The sequence below is a fragment of the Alternaria novae-zelandiae genome (genome assembly GCF_023758075.1).
Source record: "Alternaria novae-zelandiae strain BMP 2774 chromosome Unknown scaffold_55, whole genome shotgun sequence".
In the NCBI taxonomy this organism is placed as follows: domain Eukaryota; kingdom Fungi; phylum Ascomycota; class Dothideomycetes; order Pleosporales; family Pleosporaceae; genus Alternaria; species Alternaria novae-zelandiae.
The window spans coordinates 1-20,289 of NW_026057015.1; the positions used below are offsets into that span (position 1 = coordinate 1).

The following is a 20,289-nucleotide window of genomic DNA, read 5'->3' on the forward strand; positions in this document are numbered from 1 at the left end:
AAATTTTAGAACGTATAAAAGATGTTTTAGCTTGCGGTAGATTAAATACTGAGAGAAACACTTTAGTATTTTCAATATCTCAATTAAGTGATATTGAAACAATATTAATACCTTTGTTTGAAAAATTTCCATTAAATACTACTAAATACTTGGATTATTTAGATTTTAAAGAAGCATTTTTCTTATTTAAAAATCGTAAATCTAATGAATTAAGTATACTACAAATATACTCAAATATTCTTGAATTGAAACAAAATATGAATTCTAATAGAGTTAATTTTGTTTTACCTGCAAATCATAACATAAGAATTACAGGTAATTATTTGGTAGGTTTTTTAGAAGGAGATGGGTCATTTTACTTAAATAAACAAGATATGACTGTTCGTGCTTCACTTGTCACTACTTCGGTAAATAGACAAGTTTTAGAAAAAATACGTGAATTTATTTTAAGTTTATTAGACGAACACTCTTATATGTTAGGTAGTACTACTAAACTAATTAATATCTCCGATAAAAAAGTAAAAAGTGATTTTAGGCCTATTTCTATATTAGAAATCTACCAAATTGATTTTATTCATAATATATTAATTCCTTACTTAGACAGTTTTGAATTTAGAACTAAAAAATTTAAAGATTATTCAGATTTTAAAACAATAGCTTTTTTACTATTACAAGGTAAACATTTAACTGAAAAAGGTAAAGAGTTAATAATAAAACTGGGAGATAGTATGAATAATAATAGATTATCTACAAACTTAAACCCTCTCATGTTGGATGAAATCGTTAAATCAGAATTAGATCTTTTAATTAAAGCAGAACCTTTAATACATATTGATTCTGAGGGTAGAGCAATGATAATTTCGGAAAAAAAATACATTAGATCTACTTACATTATAAAAGCTTATTTCTTAAATAATTCTTTTAATTATTTTACTAATGGAATTTCATGTGCTAAATTTCTCCATGTAAGTAATAATACTATAACTGCTCGTTTAAATGATGGTAAACCTGTAAAAAATAAAGAAGGTTTAGTAGTCGCTAAACGCATAAAAAGAATAAAAGCTTACTCTAAATCAAATTTTTCTCCTATTAAAAATTAGTTAAAGCAACCATCTTATGGTAAATTTTGTATTACTAACCTTATGAGTGCCATCCCTTGAGTTGGACAAGATATAGTTGAGTCAAATAATTTTGCAGACCGTTGTATAACAGTTTATTCCTTATCTAGTCTATTGCCTACGATAGGTACTGTTAATACCAACGCATTAAAAAAAGGAAATAAAAATGTGAGATTGAATAAAGAAGAATATTTATCTATACCTCCTTCTTTTCTTTCTTTTTTAGTAGGATTTATTGATGGAGACGGTTACATACAAATAACAAAAACAACTAAAGGATTTATAGCTATTAAACTTGTTATATCTATTCATTTGAAAGATATCTCAACATTAGAATATATACGTTCTATTCTTAATATAGGTAAAATTACTATATACAAAGATAATAGAAGTCCAACTTGTAAGTTAATTATTAACAGAACCGATCTACAAGAAGTTTTATTTCCATTGTTGTTACATCACAACATATTTTTTTTAACTGAAACAAGAAATAAGCAATTCAATACTGCTATGGTAATACTAGAACAAGACATAAAGATGTTCGATAATATAGCAAATATAACTAACATACCTAAATCGTTTTATTTAGTAAATGCTGCAGATTATGCTAAACTAAGTTTCTTTAAAAATTGAATAGTTGGTTTCACAATGGCAGAAGGATCCTTTTTTATAAAAAGTAATAATGACGGTTGTTTTCAATTGAAACAAAGAATACATACTAGTTTATTTGAATCACTTAAATTAGTATTTAATACAAAAAGGAAGATTGATATTGAAAATAACATGTATAATCAATTTTCTGTTTGTTCCAAAGCTGATATACAAACTGTCATAAATTTCTTTTCTTTTTCCGGGTTACATCCTTTAATAGGACTAAAAGGAATTTCTTATCTAAAATGATTAAACGATTTAAAAAGTAGTAACCGTTACGGTAATCTTAATTATCCTTCGAACAAATAAATATAGTAAATCACATTTATATTTTCTTTATCTGTATATATGGGCTCCTTGTAATGGTAACATTATAGAGGCAAATGGGGAGAATTGCAAGAACATCTATTAAGAATAACCACCGGTTTATAGATTATTTGCAGCGAAGCTTGATTCGGTATAAGAGGTGGATCAAGAACGTTCAACGACTAATGAGTGAGTAATACCAACAATAAGCTCGACACGAGTACCCCACAACTAATAACATTTAGTTGAAGACATAGTCTAAACACCAACTATAGATTAAATTGATGAAAATAGGGATTAAATGCCCTATTGAAACGATGAATATTCGTTTATCCTGTCATTTGAGGTGGTTTCTCCGTAAACAATGCAACATTAAATAGATTCTTCTCATTACATTTCGTTTTACCTTTCGTATTAGCTGCTTTAGCACTAATGCACTTAATCGTTTTACACGATACAGCTGGATCAGGAAATCCTTTAGGTGTATCAGGAAACTACGAAAGAATATCTTTTGCTCCTTATTTCATATTTAAAGATCTTATTACAATATTTGCATTTATATTTGTATTATCTTTATTTGTGTTCTTTATGCCTAATGTATTAGGAGATAGTGAAAACTATGTTGTGGCAAACCCTATGCAAACTCCTGCAGCTATCGTGCCAGAGTGATAAAGAGAAGATGTCACTTAATCTCGCTATATGCTGGAAACTCCTTTAAAGTACCAAAGGACAATCAGCAGGAAACCAACAAGATACATTGGTTGCTGCGAAGCAGCAATAATTATCCTAGAAGGATCCTCAGAGACTATACGCGAGACATATTAGGATGAATTATTTAATCTTATATATGAAGATGTAGTCCAATCATAATATTGATATTATGAATATCAATTTTCAAACATTTAAGCAATGAATATAGTGTATTATTTAAGTATTAACTAGTTGTAGTGTTTTTCTATGTTTATAAATTTTTTGATCTACTTCCTTTCTATGCTATATTAAGATCTATACCTAACAAATTATTAGGAGTTATAGCTATGTTCGCAGCTATTCTTATATTATTACTATTACCTATTACAGATGTAAGTAGATCAAGAGGTATGCAATTTAGACCTTTAAGTAAAGCAGCTTTCTTTGTATTTGTTGCTAATTTCTTAATCTTAATGCAATTAGGGGCTAAACACGTTGAGTCTCCATTCATTGAATTTGGTCAAATAAGTACTGTTTTATACTTCTTCTACTTTACTTTTGTAATGTATGGTGTTACTGTTGTTGAAAATACTTTTGTGGATTTAAGACACAAAAAATAGAAAAAACTTAACAGTTAAATAGAAAATAACGGTTAGAGTACCGTTAACTTGTTATGAATATGGTAAAATTTGTTATTTATAGTCCCTTGTGGTGACCACCCTAGTTACATTTTTATCCATAATAGTATAACAAATCCCAGTAGATAAATTCCGTTTGCCCTGTTTGGACCCCCCCCTAACTTTTTTTTTACATATATATATTCAAAAAAAAGTAAGGGGGGGGCCTATTTATCTAGTGGAAGGTTGCATTAGTACTTACGATTTCTAGAGCAATCACGGGGGGGGGAGAAGACTAAACAGGTGTTTGTTAAAGCCCCCCCCATCAAAAAAGATCGTGAAAATTTATAGCAATTATTAGTAATAAACGAGTTTATCTTTATGTACAATAATGCTATGAATTTATTACTTCATGAAAAGGTATTATGTTACTATAGTATTGTGCCATGCCATAAATTTGAATTAGAAAATTCTTATTTATGGCAGAAAAAGATATTCCTAATCACTTAATCTAAGTTAGAGTATTAGATAAAGATTATCCATTTTTAGAGCATTTTACATAGGTATGTTTTCATCAAGAATTTATTACCTTACCATACATACGGTGAATATTAAAAGTATTGCTGATACAATTATCATTCTATACGAAATAGAGGTATTTATTCTTTTTGTTTTATAAATGTTATTATCATCTTTACTTTTAACTCCTATATTAGGTGTACTTGCAATATTAATTAATAGGGATAATGGAGTTTCATTAAGAAATATAAAATTCATAGCGTTAACTACATCTATCTTAAATTTCTTTATCTCATTAATAATCTTTATTTTATTTGATTTTAGTACAAATCAGTTTCAATTTGTACAAGAATATCATGAAATAAGTTATTTTGATTTTTATTTAGGTGTAGACGGTTTATCTATATATTTCATTTTATTAACTACCATAATTATACCTATATCACTAGTATCTAATTGAAAATCAATAACAAAAGATGTAGAATCTTATGTTATTATAATACTGTTGTTAGAAACTTTATTATTAGCGGTTTTCTTAGTATTAGATATTTTACTCTTTTACATCTTCTTCGAGTCAATATTACCTCCTTTATTCATATTGATAGGTATATTTGGGTCAGATAATAGAGTAAAGGCTAGTTTTTATTTATTCTTATATACTTTGTTGGGTTCTTTATTTTTACTATTATCTATATTAGCAATGTCATCTATCATGAGTACTACCGATTTTGATACTCTTTTTAAAGGTAATTTCATTTATTTAACACAACTTTTCTTATTTTATGGTATTTTTATAGCTTTTGCTGTAAAAACTCCTACTATTTTCCTAAATACATGACTTTTAAAGGCTCACGTTGAATCACCTTTAGGAGGAAGTATAATTTTAGCAGCAATTGTTCTTAAATTAAGTTTATATGGTATACTTAGACTAATTTTACCTGTTTTACCTAAAGCTTATATGGAATATACTTATATAATTTTCCTAATTGGTGTTATTACTATAGTATACGCTAGTCTTAGTACATTAAGAACAATAGATATTAAAGAACTTATTGCATACAGTTCTGTTTCTCATGCTGCAGTTTATCTTCTAGGTGTGTTCAGTAACAGTATACAAGGTATTGAAGGTGCTATTAATTTAGGGTTGGCTCATGGACTAGTTTCACCAGGTCTATTTATATGTGCAGGAGGTGTATTATATGATAGATCTTCTACAAGAGTAATCTCTTTCTACAGAGGAGTTACTCAAGTAATGCCATTATTTGCTATATTATTCTTTATACTGTGTCTTGCTAACTGTGGAGCTCCTTTATCTTTAAATTTCATAGGAGAATTTTTATCATTATATGGGGTATTTGAAAGATCATCTTTATTTGGTGTTTTTGCAAGTTCTTCTATAATTTTCTCTGCAGCATACACTATATATATGTATCAAAGAATAGCTTTTGGTGGAGCCTATTCAACAATGTTTACCTTTAGTATACCGGATTTAACTAAAAGAGAATTTACTATCTTATTCATTTTAGTTATACCTACTGTTTTATTTGGTGTTTATCCTGCACCAATATTAGACGCTATCCATTATTCAGTTTCAACGTTAATCTACCTTTTTGACGGTAACATAGTTACTTGTGATGCACAAAACGGTTGAGCAAGTTACTTCCCACAGGATAATTCTAGTTATTATGCTACTGTATTTGCTATAGCCAGTTGAGCAATACTTGTACCTTTATCTATCGAATTATTTCATTACCTTAAAAATCATCCAAAAATACAGAGAATTGTAAGTATTTCATCATTCTATTTAACTATACAAAATATCTTTTTAGCTTGATATGCACTGTTTATAATCGTTAACGTATTTTCTGTATGTAGCCATATTGTGCTTAATGAGCTTCCTAGCTTATTTTCAGGACCGTTTGATCATGTTGGGGTATTTTTAGTACAGTTTGATCAGGTTGGGGTATTTTCAGGAGAGTTTGCTCATGCGGGGGTTGATTCAGAATTTGTAGCCAACAAAGAACCTAATTTTAATGTTTTTGCAAAAAATACTGGTAATGCAGATGGTTACCACCATCATCCAAGTTGTTCCTGTCCTCATGAGGAAACGGCTGATATGCCAGCATCAGCAAATCAAAACAATAGGTGTTGTCTTTGTGGGGGTGACCATCCGGATTCAGCTTGCGTAAGTTGTGACTGTCAGATGCATGAAAGTTGTCTTGCAAATACAACGTATGATTCCGTTATACCAAACAATGGAAACAATGGAAACAATGGAAACAATGGAAACAATGGAAACAATGGAAACAGTGGAAACACTACGTAGTACTCTTGTATAAACAGATCTTTTTGTCCTATTCTTATCTTTATTACAAGAATAATAGTAGGATAAAACCTATCTAATAACTCAAGATTTTTAGTAAAACGAATTGTTTTGTACAATTAACATGTTATGAAAAGTAATTACCTTACCATATAGTATAACATATCCCAGTAGATATATTCTGTTTGCCCACCACCACCCCCCCCGCCGGTGAGGGTAACCCTATATATCTAGTGGAAGATTGCAAGATAGATTTCTACAGCAATCGGGGGAGAAGATTAATCTATGATTTACCTATGATAATTAAAGCCCCACACAAAAAAAAAGAGAAAAGAGCTCAATAAAGAGCATCCGTTCTACACGCAACAGGTTGTTTTATACATACCGTACTACAGAGTCATTATAGCTAATTAGACATAAAATTTTGTAGTAATGTATTAACTATGTATATCTAATACATGAATAATTCTTATTTGTTTAATAGCAAAATAAGATATTATCAATACCCTAATGCAAGTAAAGGTCTTATACAATAAATTACTTTAGAACACCTACATTAATATTTTATTATTATACAATGAATTTATCACTAATTTTATTTACAATTGGAATTTTAGGTTTTGTTTTAAACAGAAAAAACATAATTTTAATGCTTATTTCAATAGAAATAATGCTATTAGCTATTACATTCTTAGTATTGGTTAGTTCACTTAGCTTCGATGATATATTAGGTCAAACGTACGCTATCTATATTATTGCCATAGCCGGAGCAGAATCTGCGATCGGTTTAGGTATTTTAGTAGCTTTTTATAGATTTATCTCTTTTAAATCAACCCATCTATCCTTTAGTAAACCTAAATCACCCATTAAAGCTTTTAATATCATTCCTAGTGGAATAAGAAATTATTCTACATCTAAACCCCTTAACTCGGTTTGGACCCCCTCTCTCTCTGAGAGAGGGGGGCCTAAAAATTCTTTAGATCCATTATTTATTACTGGAATTTTTGATGCTGAAAGTTCCTTTCTAATTGCAATGCTAAATAATTCTAGATATAAAACTGGATGAAACGTGCAGGCCAGAATTCAACTAAAGATGCATGAAAAAGATAGATCTTTAGTATTGAAAATACAGGAATATTTCGGAGGTATAGGACTTGTATCCAAACCCAATAATAATTATACAGTGGAATTTAGGGTTCACTCTAGTAAGGATATAACTAATGTAATTATACCGCACTTTGATAATTATCCCTTATTAACTAAGAAATATTCCGATTATATGCTTTTTAAAAATGTTATTAACTTAATGTTAGAAAAACAGCATAGTAATCTAGAGGGAATACAAAAAATAATTAATACAAGGGCATCTATGAATGGAGGTTTATCTGACCAATTAAAAAAGGCTTTTCCTGATACTATTCCTGTCATAAGAGAAGAAAGAGTAAATAACTATAATACACTTGTGCATTCTAAACCTTGAATAGCTGGATTTTCAACAGGAGAATGTAATTTTTTTATTGCCATTAATAAATCTAAGACAACAGACAATATATATGCTTCATTACGTTTTTCTATTGCTCAAGATTTAAGAGATGTAGATTTATTAGAGAGTTTTGTACACTTCTTTAAATGCGGATATGTAGTTAGATATGAAAAGCGTTCAATAGCTGAGTTTGTAGTTACAAGAATTGATGATATAATTAACCATGTAATACCTTTTTTTGAAGAATATGGTATAGCAGGATCAAAGTACTCAAATTATTGTTCTTTTAAAATAGCTGCTTTTATGGTTAAAAACAAAGAACATTTAAAAGAAGATGGTCTGAAAGAAATCTTGTTATTGAAAAAAAAAATGGGGATTACTACTAAAAATAATCATGGAGATGATTAGGGGTTTGAGAGAAAATAGGTCAAAAAAGGTAGAGCAAACCTCTATCTAGTCTCATTAAGGCTAAACCTTAAAAATGCGGGAAAATCTTAAAGACAAATCTACCAAATTAATATAGTAATATGATTAATGGAACAGGTAATGACTCGTTGTAGGGTAAAAACGGTTTGTATGAAGAAATGAAATAGATAATCCGCAGCTAAACATCAGTATAGAAATATTGGTGAACAGTTCATCGACTAAATGGAGGTTGGTTTATAATTATATAATTATATAATTATTTGCTTAAGATATAGTCAGGCATAATAGAAAAATTATGGTAATATCCTATCCTTCCTAAGGGAATACAATTCCTATGGAAAAAGGGAGAAAACGAAGAGGAAGTATTAGTATTGAATATAAATAATGTATCTAGCTATAATAATCTTACCACTATTAGGGTCAATAGCTTCTGGTTTTTTTGGTAGAAAAATCGGAGTATCAGGAGCACAAATAATTACATGTACAGCTGTTGTAACTACAACAATATTAGCTGTTTTAGCTTTCTTTGAAGTTGGGTTAAATAATATACCTGTATCCATAGAGGTATTCAGATGAATTGATTCTGAATCATTAAATGTATCCTGAGGATTTCATTTTGATTCATTGACAGTTTCTATGCTTATACCTGTTTTAATAGTTTCTTCTTTAGTGCATATCTATTCTATAGGTTATATGAGTGAGGATCCTCACCCTCAAAGGTTCTTTAGCTATTTAAGCTTGTTCACATTTATGATGGTTATATTAGTTACAGCTAATAACTTTTTATTAATGTTTGTTGGTCTTTTCTTGGCCGTTTATGGATTTAAATTCATAAGTTATTATTCCACTGTATGCTGGAAAGTATAAGCCTTTTTGCTTATGTTGATCAGCAGGAAATCAAAGGACAACATGTCCTAGTGAGATCCTCAGAGACTATACGTGGAATACCCTACTATATCTATAAAAAATGGTTTCTTACCGCAAGCTTACGGGAAGAAAACAGGATATAGGGGTAAAGATATAGTCCAAGGTTTTGTTATAAAACTATTGCATAATTCTAATATTTTGGTTATCATTGTTATTTTTTATTCATACTATTTTTTACATCCTTACTATACCTCTTATATATACTATATCACTTATCCTTTATGTGTATTTAAAAGATTTTATAGTAAAATACCTGAAACCAGTAAATACACTAAACAGTACAAAAAAGAGTATGAACTAACACAGGAGCAAAAGGAATCAATCATAGGTATAATGTTAGCAGATGGCTTTTTGGAAAAAGGTAAACCTACCTATAATACAAGACTTAGAATAGATCATACTTACCCTGATCAAAAGTCATATGTATTTAGTTTATACACTTTATTTGGCGATTTAATAGACATGGAGCCTGTAATAGTTGTAAGAAAAGCTGATTCTAGAACAGGTAAAATATATAAATCTATATATATTAGAACATTGAAGTTTCCTTGCTTAAATGAATATCATTCTTTATTTTACAAAGAACAAAAAAAAGTTATTCCTTTAAATATACAAGACTTGTTAACAGCAAGAGGGTTAGCTCACTTAATTATGGGAGATGGGTTTTTATATCAAGGTATAGTTATGTTATGCACAGAAAGTTTCACTAAAGAGGAACAAGAACTTCTAATAAATGCATTGCATGAAAACTTTGGAATAAAAGCTACTTTGAATAAACGTATTAATAGCAGTGGTGTTCAAAGTTATAGAATTAGAATAAGTAAAAAAAGTATGGATAAATTAACAGTATTAGTAAAACCGTATTTTATACCTGAAATGTTATATAAATTAGGTATATAACCAATTAAATTTTTAGTACAAAAGATTCGCAATGGATTATAATTGAAAACCTGTGAGAAGGTGTTGGGGTTTGTTCCTATCTTTTAGTATGTTTTTGATTTACTAGAATAGCAGCAAATCAAAGCTCTCTTTCAGCATTTTTAACAAATAGAGTAGGTGATTGTTTCTTAACTGTAGGTATGTTTGCGATTTTTTTAGCGTTTGGTAAAATAGAAAAAAATAAAGAATTTAAATGTGACAATAGCTATTGTTGTGCTCGTGCTCTTAAAAAAAATAGATCTGTTTTTGATCGCTCCATAAGAAGATATTCTACAACTGAAGTATCAAATGACAGTTTTATTGGGCCTTACTTAGCCGGATTAATTGAAGGAGATGGCTATATTGGTGTTCAGGATAAAATCTCCAAGACTAATATAGTTAGTAGGCCAAAAATTATTATTGCTTTTAATATTAATGATAAACCTTTAGCTGAAAAATTATCTTCTGAATTAGAGGTAGGTAAAGTTATTAATAGAGAAAAGGCAGGCCATGTATTATTACAAATCTTAGCTAAAAAAGAGGTTTTAAAGATAATTCATTTGATTAATGGACACATGCGTACACCAAAAATAGAAGCTTTGCATAGAGCTATTAATTGAATAAATAAAAAAGATAGTAGTTCTATACCTTTACTAGGTTTAGATTTATCCCCTTTAGACAGTAATAGTTGATTGGCAGGTTTTAGTGATGCTGATGCTGGTTTTGCCATAACAGTATATGATAGAAAAAAAAATGGAGTCTTCCTAAGAACAAGTGTTCAAACTGTTTTCCGTATAGAAGTTAAACAAAACTATTCTAGAGAAGTTTCTCAAGATATAGGAGGTGCTAGCTATTTTAATATTTTAACTGAAATAACCAATTTTCTTACTGTAAATCTTTACACTAGAACTAGAAAAAAAGAGGATAAAGTCTTTTATGCTTTTATGGCAATAGCTCATAACTCCAGAAGTCATGAAATTGTTCGTAAGTATTTTGATCGTTTTCCACTATATTCTTCTAAGTATCTATCATATAAAGACTGATGTCTTGTTCAAGATCTTAATAAAGGAAGTCTAACCAAAGAGAAGTTGGATAAGATAAAAATTATAAAAAATAATTTTAATAATAAAAAAAAACAATATAATTTTTCACATTTAGATTCTTTGCATTTTAAATAAATTGCCGTGGGTAATAGTAATATTACTCTTATTATATAACTGTATCGCTGGAAACTCCTAAAGTTATTTTATAGGATACTGTGAAAATATTTTTTTAGATACGTACACAGACCATAAAAATTAAAATAAATAGATCTTGTTGTTTAATAAGTGAAAATGGACAATCAGCAGGAAACATTAAATATATTTATTATATATCGAGGATCCTCAGAGACTGCGCGTTATACACCCATTAAAAAAAAATTGGGTGAAGATACAGTCCAATTATAGCCGAAAGACTATAAGTAAATTGAATTTAGACTATGCAACTGTATTCTCATTAGCTCCTTACATGAATGAAAATGTTGTTACTATTGTAGGTATATGTTTATTAATTGGAGCTATGGCTAAAAGTTCTCAAATAGGTCTTCACGTTTGACTACCTATGGCGATGGAGGGTTTGAATAGGGCCTTCCTTAAACTTCACTATATGCGGGAACATCCCGTTTTTATATTATGGTCCACTGTTTACTTTGTAAGCTTCGGAAAAATCCAGAATGAGGGACAATCCGCAGGAAACCAGGTTAGTAATTTGGGCTCTTCAGAGACTACACGTGAAGCAATTACATTAGATGATAAAAAAATTTTTGAATGATGGTTAATAGGATTTGCTGAAGGAGACGGAGTATTTAGTGTAGACAAAAGAGGCTATTTAGTGTTTAAAGTAACACAATCTAGCGTAGATGCACAAGTACTATTCTACATTAAAAAAGAATTAGGCTTTGGATCCGTAACAGTACAAAGCAAATTAAACCAAACTCATCAGTATAGAGTTAGAAATAAAGATAATCTTATAAAAATAATAAAGATATTCAATGGTAACTTACTAACTAAAAATAAAAAACTTCAGTTTAAATTATGATTAGAAGCTTTTAATTTAAAATATAAGACTAATATTACATATATAGAATCAAATGGAAAAGTAAATTTATGTAATGCATGATTATCTGGATTTACAGATGCAGAAGGATGTTTCACTAGTTCTGCTTATTTAAGTAAAACAGGTAAACATATAGTTACTGTAAGATACGTAATCTCTCAAAAAGATGATGTGGAATTTAGTAAACTGCTTGCTAACCTAATAGATGGTTATGTAACACATGTAAAAAGCTATAATGGTTATAATACTGTAGTTAATTTTGGTAAACTTAATAAAATATTAAGTTATCTACACAATTATCCTCTTAAAACTAAAAAACATGTTTCATACTTGAGATGGTTAAAAGTATATGATCTGGTTAAAGATAAAAAACATTTAACTGAATCAGGTATAGAAATCATAAAAGATAAAATTAAATTCATAAACAATTAGTGTAATTGATGATATAGTCCGAACAACAACGTGAGTTGTTGAGTATTTGTGCCGTATTCGTGTAGACATTGATCTACATATAGCATAAATCAACAAATTTGCCTACACCCGTTAGTGCACTAATACACGCTGCCACAATGGTAACTGCTGGTGTGTATTTATTAATGCGTTCATCTCCTTTAATAGAATATAGTTCAACAGTGCTACTATTATGTTTATGATTAGGTGCAATTACAACTGTATTTAGTTCTTTAATAGGTTTATTCCAACAAGATATTAAAAAAGTTATTGCTTATTCTACAATGAGCCAGCTTGGGATGATGGTTATAGCTGTAGGTTTATCTTCTTATAATATAGCTTTATTTCATTTGGTGAACCATGCGTCGAATTTATAGGGCGCATGTAAAATTTGACAATATGCTGGGACACCTCTAAAGTTTTAACTAGTTATATGGCAAGCTAGTACTAAAATTTAGAGACAATCAGCAGGGAAGATATATATAATATAAATACATAAACCCTCAACGACCATACGTCAAAAATATTAGACGTAGTTTTATTAAAAACAGCTATTAAGTGCTTCCCGACCTTTTTTTTAATTAATTAATTAAAAAAAACAAATATAGGTAGCCTCGTAGATAATCACGTTTTTTTAGGATGATTCTATATTATGATATGGTCTAAACAACATAGTGATATGTTGCAAGTAATTATAATATATTTCCTTAGCGCTATATATAAAGCAGTGTTTTGCTGCTTTAATCAATTACTAGGTGGATCTTTCTGTCCTTATTTTCACTACTAGCTACTGGATAGGTTCCTTTTGGAATCATAATCCGGTAAAGGGAAATAAGTAATAGATAGCCATGGCGAAGGTAATATTTTATAGTTAAAATTAAATTAACGCCTATATTATCTGCAACTTTACATTTGTTGCTGGAGGTTTATTAAAAATTTTATGTCTTTATAGTCTATTTGAATTTATAGATTATGATTTATTTAATTTAAGTTCAAGTTCATTATTCATAACACCTATTATTAATACCATTGGAGATAAAGGGGAAAAGGGTAAAAAACATAGTATTAATTCTAAAATCCATTCTTCTTTTTATACAATACTAAATGACAAGTCTAGAGGTGGCGTGTTATTAAGTAATGTTATTTATCAGATACATGATCAAAATAAATTAAATTTACCTTTATTCTTAACATCAAAAGGTATAAAAGCTTCACATGATTTAATTAATATGATGAATCTTTTACCTGAAAATAATAATTCTGGTTTTAAAGGAGATAACTTATTATTTGAGTTTTTAAGTAACAATTTTAATAAAATATTTAGATTCAATATGCAGTTAAGTTTAAAAACAATAAAACCTAATATTATGTATGATTTACCCCTTGGATCTCAAAAAGTAATAGATGGAGATTGTTCAGGTATTTACTGTTTTGTGCACCAAGAAACTGGTAAATATGGAATAGGTTCTGCCATATCTTTACGAAATCGTCTTAATGACCATATAAACAGTTTTTATGGTAATCGCTTAAGATCTCATTTGCATGATTGAGTAATGGCCAACGGAAATGTTTCATCTATTAAATGGGCACCTATTATTACGTACGATAATATAGTTCAACAATGATATAATATTAACTATGCATTTCCCTTAAGTCAAGGGGGTGCTAAAATACTACAAGGGTTTGGACAATATATTAGTCGTATATTAGAACAATGTATTTATACTAATTATAAACCCTATTTTAACATTAAAGATGAACAAAAATTAAAAGATATTATTTTTTATAATTTTTCTTTTGAAGCTAGTGAATTATCATTAAGTTTAGATCAAATTCATGTATATCAAGCTTTATTGGACAAAAAAGCTACTATTTTACTAGCAGAATCTAATTCTTATAATTCATTAGCAGATCAATTAAAGATATCTGTAGGTGCCGTTAGAAATAATATGAATTGACACAAGGGTATAACTATAACAAACGATAAAGGGGAAAATATTGTTATATATTTAAAAGAAAAAGGTGTACCTTTTAGATGTGAACAAATTCATTCTCAATTAAAACCGAAAGATAAATATTCTTTAGTTGAATTAAAAGATAAATCCTTATATGATCTAAAGCCAGGAAAAATTTATGTTATAAATATAGAAACCCTTGAAGTTTTTGGTATTTATAAAAATCAACGTGAATTATGAATGAACTTGAACCCAAATTCAGGCGTAGCCGATTTGGAAAACCTATCTCTAAACCAGCAAAGAAATTTTCTTGATAATAGAATAGGAAGATATTTTAATTTGGTTAAACCAGGTGGAATTAGCACTGAGTTAGGTAATTTTTATTTTTGTAAACATCCTGAGTATCTACCCGGGTTGACGAAAAAAGCTTCGGGATTTTTTGCAGTTGATACCTTTACAGGATTGGCTAAATATTTTTCCAATAATTCTCAAGCTGGTGATCGGGGAACAGTAAGACGAAATAGAAATAATAATACTGTTACAAAGGATGGTATCAAGTACATAAATGAAGGCATCTTTATTGATCATTTTCCAGGAGCTGTAATTAAACAAGGTGCAACATTTCAACTCAATAGAGAACAGCTTGCTAATTTACCTGATAACCCTAAATCTTAGCCCTTATTTTTTCGACGTAATTTCGAATATTCGAAATTACTAGAAAAAATTAGGCGGACACGTATCATCGAAAAAAGTGATGGTGCTACTTCTAACTTTTTTTTTTGATATATATGATATATCAAAAAAAAAGTAAGGGTAAAGATTTATTAAAAGTCTATAAAGCACTATTATTCTTGGGAGCTGGTGCAGTTATCCATGCTGTAGCTGACAATCAAGATTTTAGAAGATATGGTGGGTTAAGACCATTTTTACCACTTACTTATTCTGTAATGCTTATAGCTTCTTTAAGCTTAGTAGCCTTCCCTTTCATGACAGGATTCTATTCAAAAGATTTTATACTTGAATCTGCTTATGGTCAATATTATTTCTCTGGTACTGTTGTTTATATAATAGCTACTATAGGAGCAATGTTTACTACATTATACTCTGTAAAAGTGTTGTATTTAACATTCTTAACGAATCCTAATGGACCTTTAATTAACTATAAACAAGCACATGAAGGTGATATCTTTATGAGCTTACCTGCTGGATGATTTGGGAAATCATTTGCGTGGGTAAAACTATCAAACTCCGGGGACCTCCTAAAGCTTCTGATACCAAGCTATAGTTGAAAGGCTATAAGTGGCTGAACTAATTACTCAGAGATGGTGACAAGTCAGAAGATGATTGAAAAAGAAATGGACAATCGCGGATCTAAGTCAGATAGCTCTCTATCTGTAAAAGAGCAACGAGTAGACGGTAGTTGATACAAGAGAAATTCTTTTGTGTTTAAGGTATACTCTAATGGGTGTCGAAAGATACTATCAAGTCAGAATCCCTTCTTAGCAAATATCTCTACAAGTTTTAGTAGAAGTTTAACAAGAGGTATTTCTTCTATTTCAAGCCAGAAGCCGACTCTACACCCCTATTTTGTTACAGGTTTCTCTAACTTTTTTTTTACATATATTTCATATATGTAAATAAAAAAGTAAATGGAGAGAGCTATTTTTCAATTAGTCTTAATAAATCTTCTAAGATGAATACTGGTTGAATTGTAAACTTGCAATTTGGTATAAAATTACATAAAAAAGACCGGTATTTATTAGAATCTATTCAAGCATTCTTTATGGGTATAGGTAGTATTTCCTCACACGGTAAAGATGCGGTTCAATTTAGAGTTTCATCTATAAAAGATCTACAAGTAATTGTAGACCATTTTAATAATTTTCCTTTAATTACACATAAATGGTCGGATTTTCAATTATTTAAGGCTGCTTTTGAATTAGTTAAATGTAAAAGACATTTGACCTTAGAGGGTTTAATAGATATTGTTAGCATAAAAGCTACAATGAATTTAGGTTTATCAGAGGAATTAGAGATTGCTTTCCCTAGCGCTTACGGTCTTGTCCCACAGCAGGGTAAGGCCCCACAGGGGACTAGGTTAAATATAGTAGCTAGACCTTTAAACCCTAATAAAAAAACAATTAACCCGAATTGATTGTAAGGGTTTGTTAGCGCTGAAGGTAATTTCTTTGTTAATCTTATAAATTCTAAGACAAAAGTTGGAAAACAAGTTATCTTAATGTTTTCCGTAACTCAACATTCGAGAGATGCTGCTTTATTAAAATTATTTTGCGAGTTCTTAGATTGTGGTAAATATTACCCTAGCTCTACCAGAAACGAAGGTAACTATACAGTTACGAAGTTTTCTGATATAGAACAAAAAATTATACCATTTTTCTTAAAGTATCCTATACAAGGGGTTAAAGCCTTAGATTTATCTGATTTTTCCAAAATAGGATCATTAATCAAAGAAAAAGAGCACTTAACTGACAAAGGGTTGGCTAAAATTGAATTAATAAAAAGTGGTATGAATACTAAAAGAATTAACTAAGATAGAGTTACCTAAGATAGACTTACTTTTTAATAATTAGTATTTTCTTCTATAGTTAGTTTTTTAGTTTTTATCACTATTACCTACATATTTGTATGATAAATCTGATCGCCATGTTAATGATTTTAGCTGTATTCTCAATATTCTTTGGGTTTATAACAAAAGACATGTTTATAGGGTTAGGTTCAGGATTCTTTTCAGATAATGCTTTATTTATACATCCTTCTCATGAAATAATGTTAGATACTGAATTTGGAGTACCAACTCTATTTAAGTTATTACCTTTAATATTTACTATTTCATTAAGTGTAATCGCTATAGTGTTGTCTGAATACTTATCTACTATACTAATTTACTTTAAATTATCTAGAGTAGGTTACAACATATTTAGTTTCTTTAATCAACGTTTCTTAATAGAACTATTTTACAACAGATACATTACAGGTATTGTACTAAAACTTGGTGGGCAAACTACGAAAGTAATAGATAAAGGATCCGTAGAGTATTTAGGTCCTTATGGGTTAGAGAAAGGGCTATTGAATATAAGTAATAATATTTCTAGATTAAACACTGGAGTTATAACATCTTATGCATTGTATATCATGATAGGGTTAATCTTTTATCTTTTATTTAACTCCTATATTAATAATACTATTATTACTCTAGCACTACTTATATCTTTATCACTAGCATTGTCTCAAAATAGTAATTCTACTATGAAAAGCACTGTTATTTTACAAAGTTCTCAACCACTAAGAGATGAGCTTGGGGATTTTCACGATCATGTTCGTGGTTTACCTAGTGGTAGGGAGTTGTTAGTTCAAGCGGAGAATAAAGTTCATGGTGCAGGTGAAATAGTACTGAATGAAATTAAAGTGAGTTCTGACTATAAAAGAAATATAGATAGATTAGCAGATGCAGAATTAAATCAACCGGGTATTACACAACAAACAACTAATGATATCAATGCCATTAAAGTTACGGCTAAAGGATTATTAGAAGCAAGCGGGACAAACCTTGTGGAAAGTATGCAAGCAGTTGTAGATACATGTTGTTCATAATAGTAAAATAACGATTAGATCACCATATACTTGTTATGAAAAAGGTAAAATTTGTTATTTATAGTAATTTTTTTATCTATTATAGTATAACAAATCCCAGTATATACATCTTATGAAGTAACTGGTTAATTGCAGTCTAAATTTTATACAGCAATTAAGGGGGGGGAGAAGAGTAAAATAAACTTTTGCTTAAAGCCCCCCATAAAAAAAGAAATTAGCTCCATTGGTAGAGCATCCGTTTTACACGCGGCAGGTTAAGTGTTCGAATCACTTATTTCCAACTTATTTTTCATAATTACACACCTATCTTAAAGGGAAAATGGTTAAATTTAACGATAATAAACATAAAAATTTATAGAAATGTAGTAAGGATGTACAATATTAATTAAACTTATAACTTTCATTGTTTTGCCCTAATTTATACCAATAATTCATAACAATATTCTATGTTAAACATATTCAAAAATAAACAAAATAGTTTTAATGATAAACCATTAAGTACTAACTATATTATAGAAAAAAATCCAAAAATACAAAGTAATTCTGAAAGAGATGAATATAATAACATTATTTTTTATACGTCTTCTAGTAAAGAATGATTTAGTAGTGTATACTCTTACAATAAATCTTACATTAAATCTTTAATAAGTTACGATGCTGTAGTAAATAAATTACTTAGAAGTTATTGTAATATGCTACAAGATAAAATAAAAATTCTTTTTAAACGTAGACGTGATAACAAGATTCGTTATTCAGCAAACAAAATATATGCAAGTAGAGCTGAGCTAAAACATACTAACACAAAACTTTTTATAACATTATATATATATAATAAACAAAAATCATCTATTGAGTGGTTTATATTAAAAATTCTTGTACTTGTAAAATATAGAAAACTAATTGTTGATGGAGAAAGAGTATTTGTACCAAACCATGAAAACAGAATACCTGCTTTATTAAAAAATAACTTTTTCATATTTAGAAAATGAAATATGGCTTTCTTTAAAACAAATAACAACTTAATAAGATACTTCCTAGTAGATTTAAGAAGAAAATACCTTACGTTAAGTAATATACCTACTTATAACATTATACTTTTAAAAAAATTAGTTAGATTACAAAAAATATTATTTAATTCATTAAAATTACTTAATTTTAATAAATCTAAATTCAATAGCTTAAATCTAAACTTAAGAAATTTAGGTTTAATTAGTTTAATTGAAAAATTATACAACAAAAAGGTAGAAATTAACTTAGTTGAGTTAAGATCTATACATTTAAATAGTGACGTATTTTCATCAGCAGTAGCTTTAAAATTAAGAGATAGGAAAAATAAAGCAGTAAGAGTTTTAAGAAAAGCTATTTTACAAATGGTAAGAATACCTGATTTACACACACTTATAACATTTGATGATAATATTGAAGCAATGAACAAAAACAATATTATAAATACCATAAAACAACAAGTAGTAAGTGGTGTAAGATTTGAAGCATCAGGTAGATTAACAAGACGTTTAACAGCTATGAGAGCTGTATTTAAGTATAGATATGCAGGTAGCTTAAAAAACATACGTTCCTCATTTAATAATAAACCATCTACTATGCTAAGAGGTTACGTTAAATCCAATACACAATATACCCTTATTAATTCTAAGACAAGAAATGGAACTTTTGGGTTAAAGGGTTGAGTTAGCAGTCATTAATGCTAACTGTAGATTTTTCACATTTTAGAGCAATATATTTACTTAGTATTGTGTATATCATATAAACCTACACCTATATTAGTTATATTTTTGTATATTCCCGCATGGGTTGAAAAAAACATATACATGTTCTTTTCTACCCTGCTGCTTATTTTTTTTTCTTTTGTTTAACTTTTTTTTTAGTTTCTTTTTTTATACAAAAAAAACTAAAGCAACCAACAATGGCAAAATAAATAAAAGGAGATCCAGGTGTAATATTATTAACAGTGTAGATATATTTGTAGGTTCGATTCCTAATATCTCCCGTGAAAGGTTAAAACGGTTAAGGGCGTTCTTTCACTTTTCCCTTTTTTTCTACTAAAAATTATAAAAAAAATGAATACAGAAAAATTACTAGATATGTTAAAAAAAAAATTGGATACAGTGGAGTTTGCTGCTAAAGAAAAAAGTATAAAATTAATTGAAGATATATATACTTCATCTGAGAAAACTCA

At 28.9% G+C, this 20,289-nt stretch overlaps 1 non-coding gene across 1 annotated transcript; it reads left to right on the plus strand.

Annotated features, from left to right (window-relative positions):
• Window positions 1–18,300: 18,300 nt before the first annotated feature.
• J4E88_011008 lies at window positions 18,301–18,377 on the plus strand. The gene has a single exon. It is a non-coding gene; the product is annotated as a tRNA-Val (tRNA).
• Window positions 18,378–20,289: the final 1,912 nt, after the last annotated feature.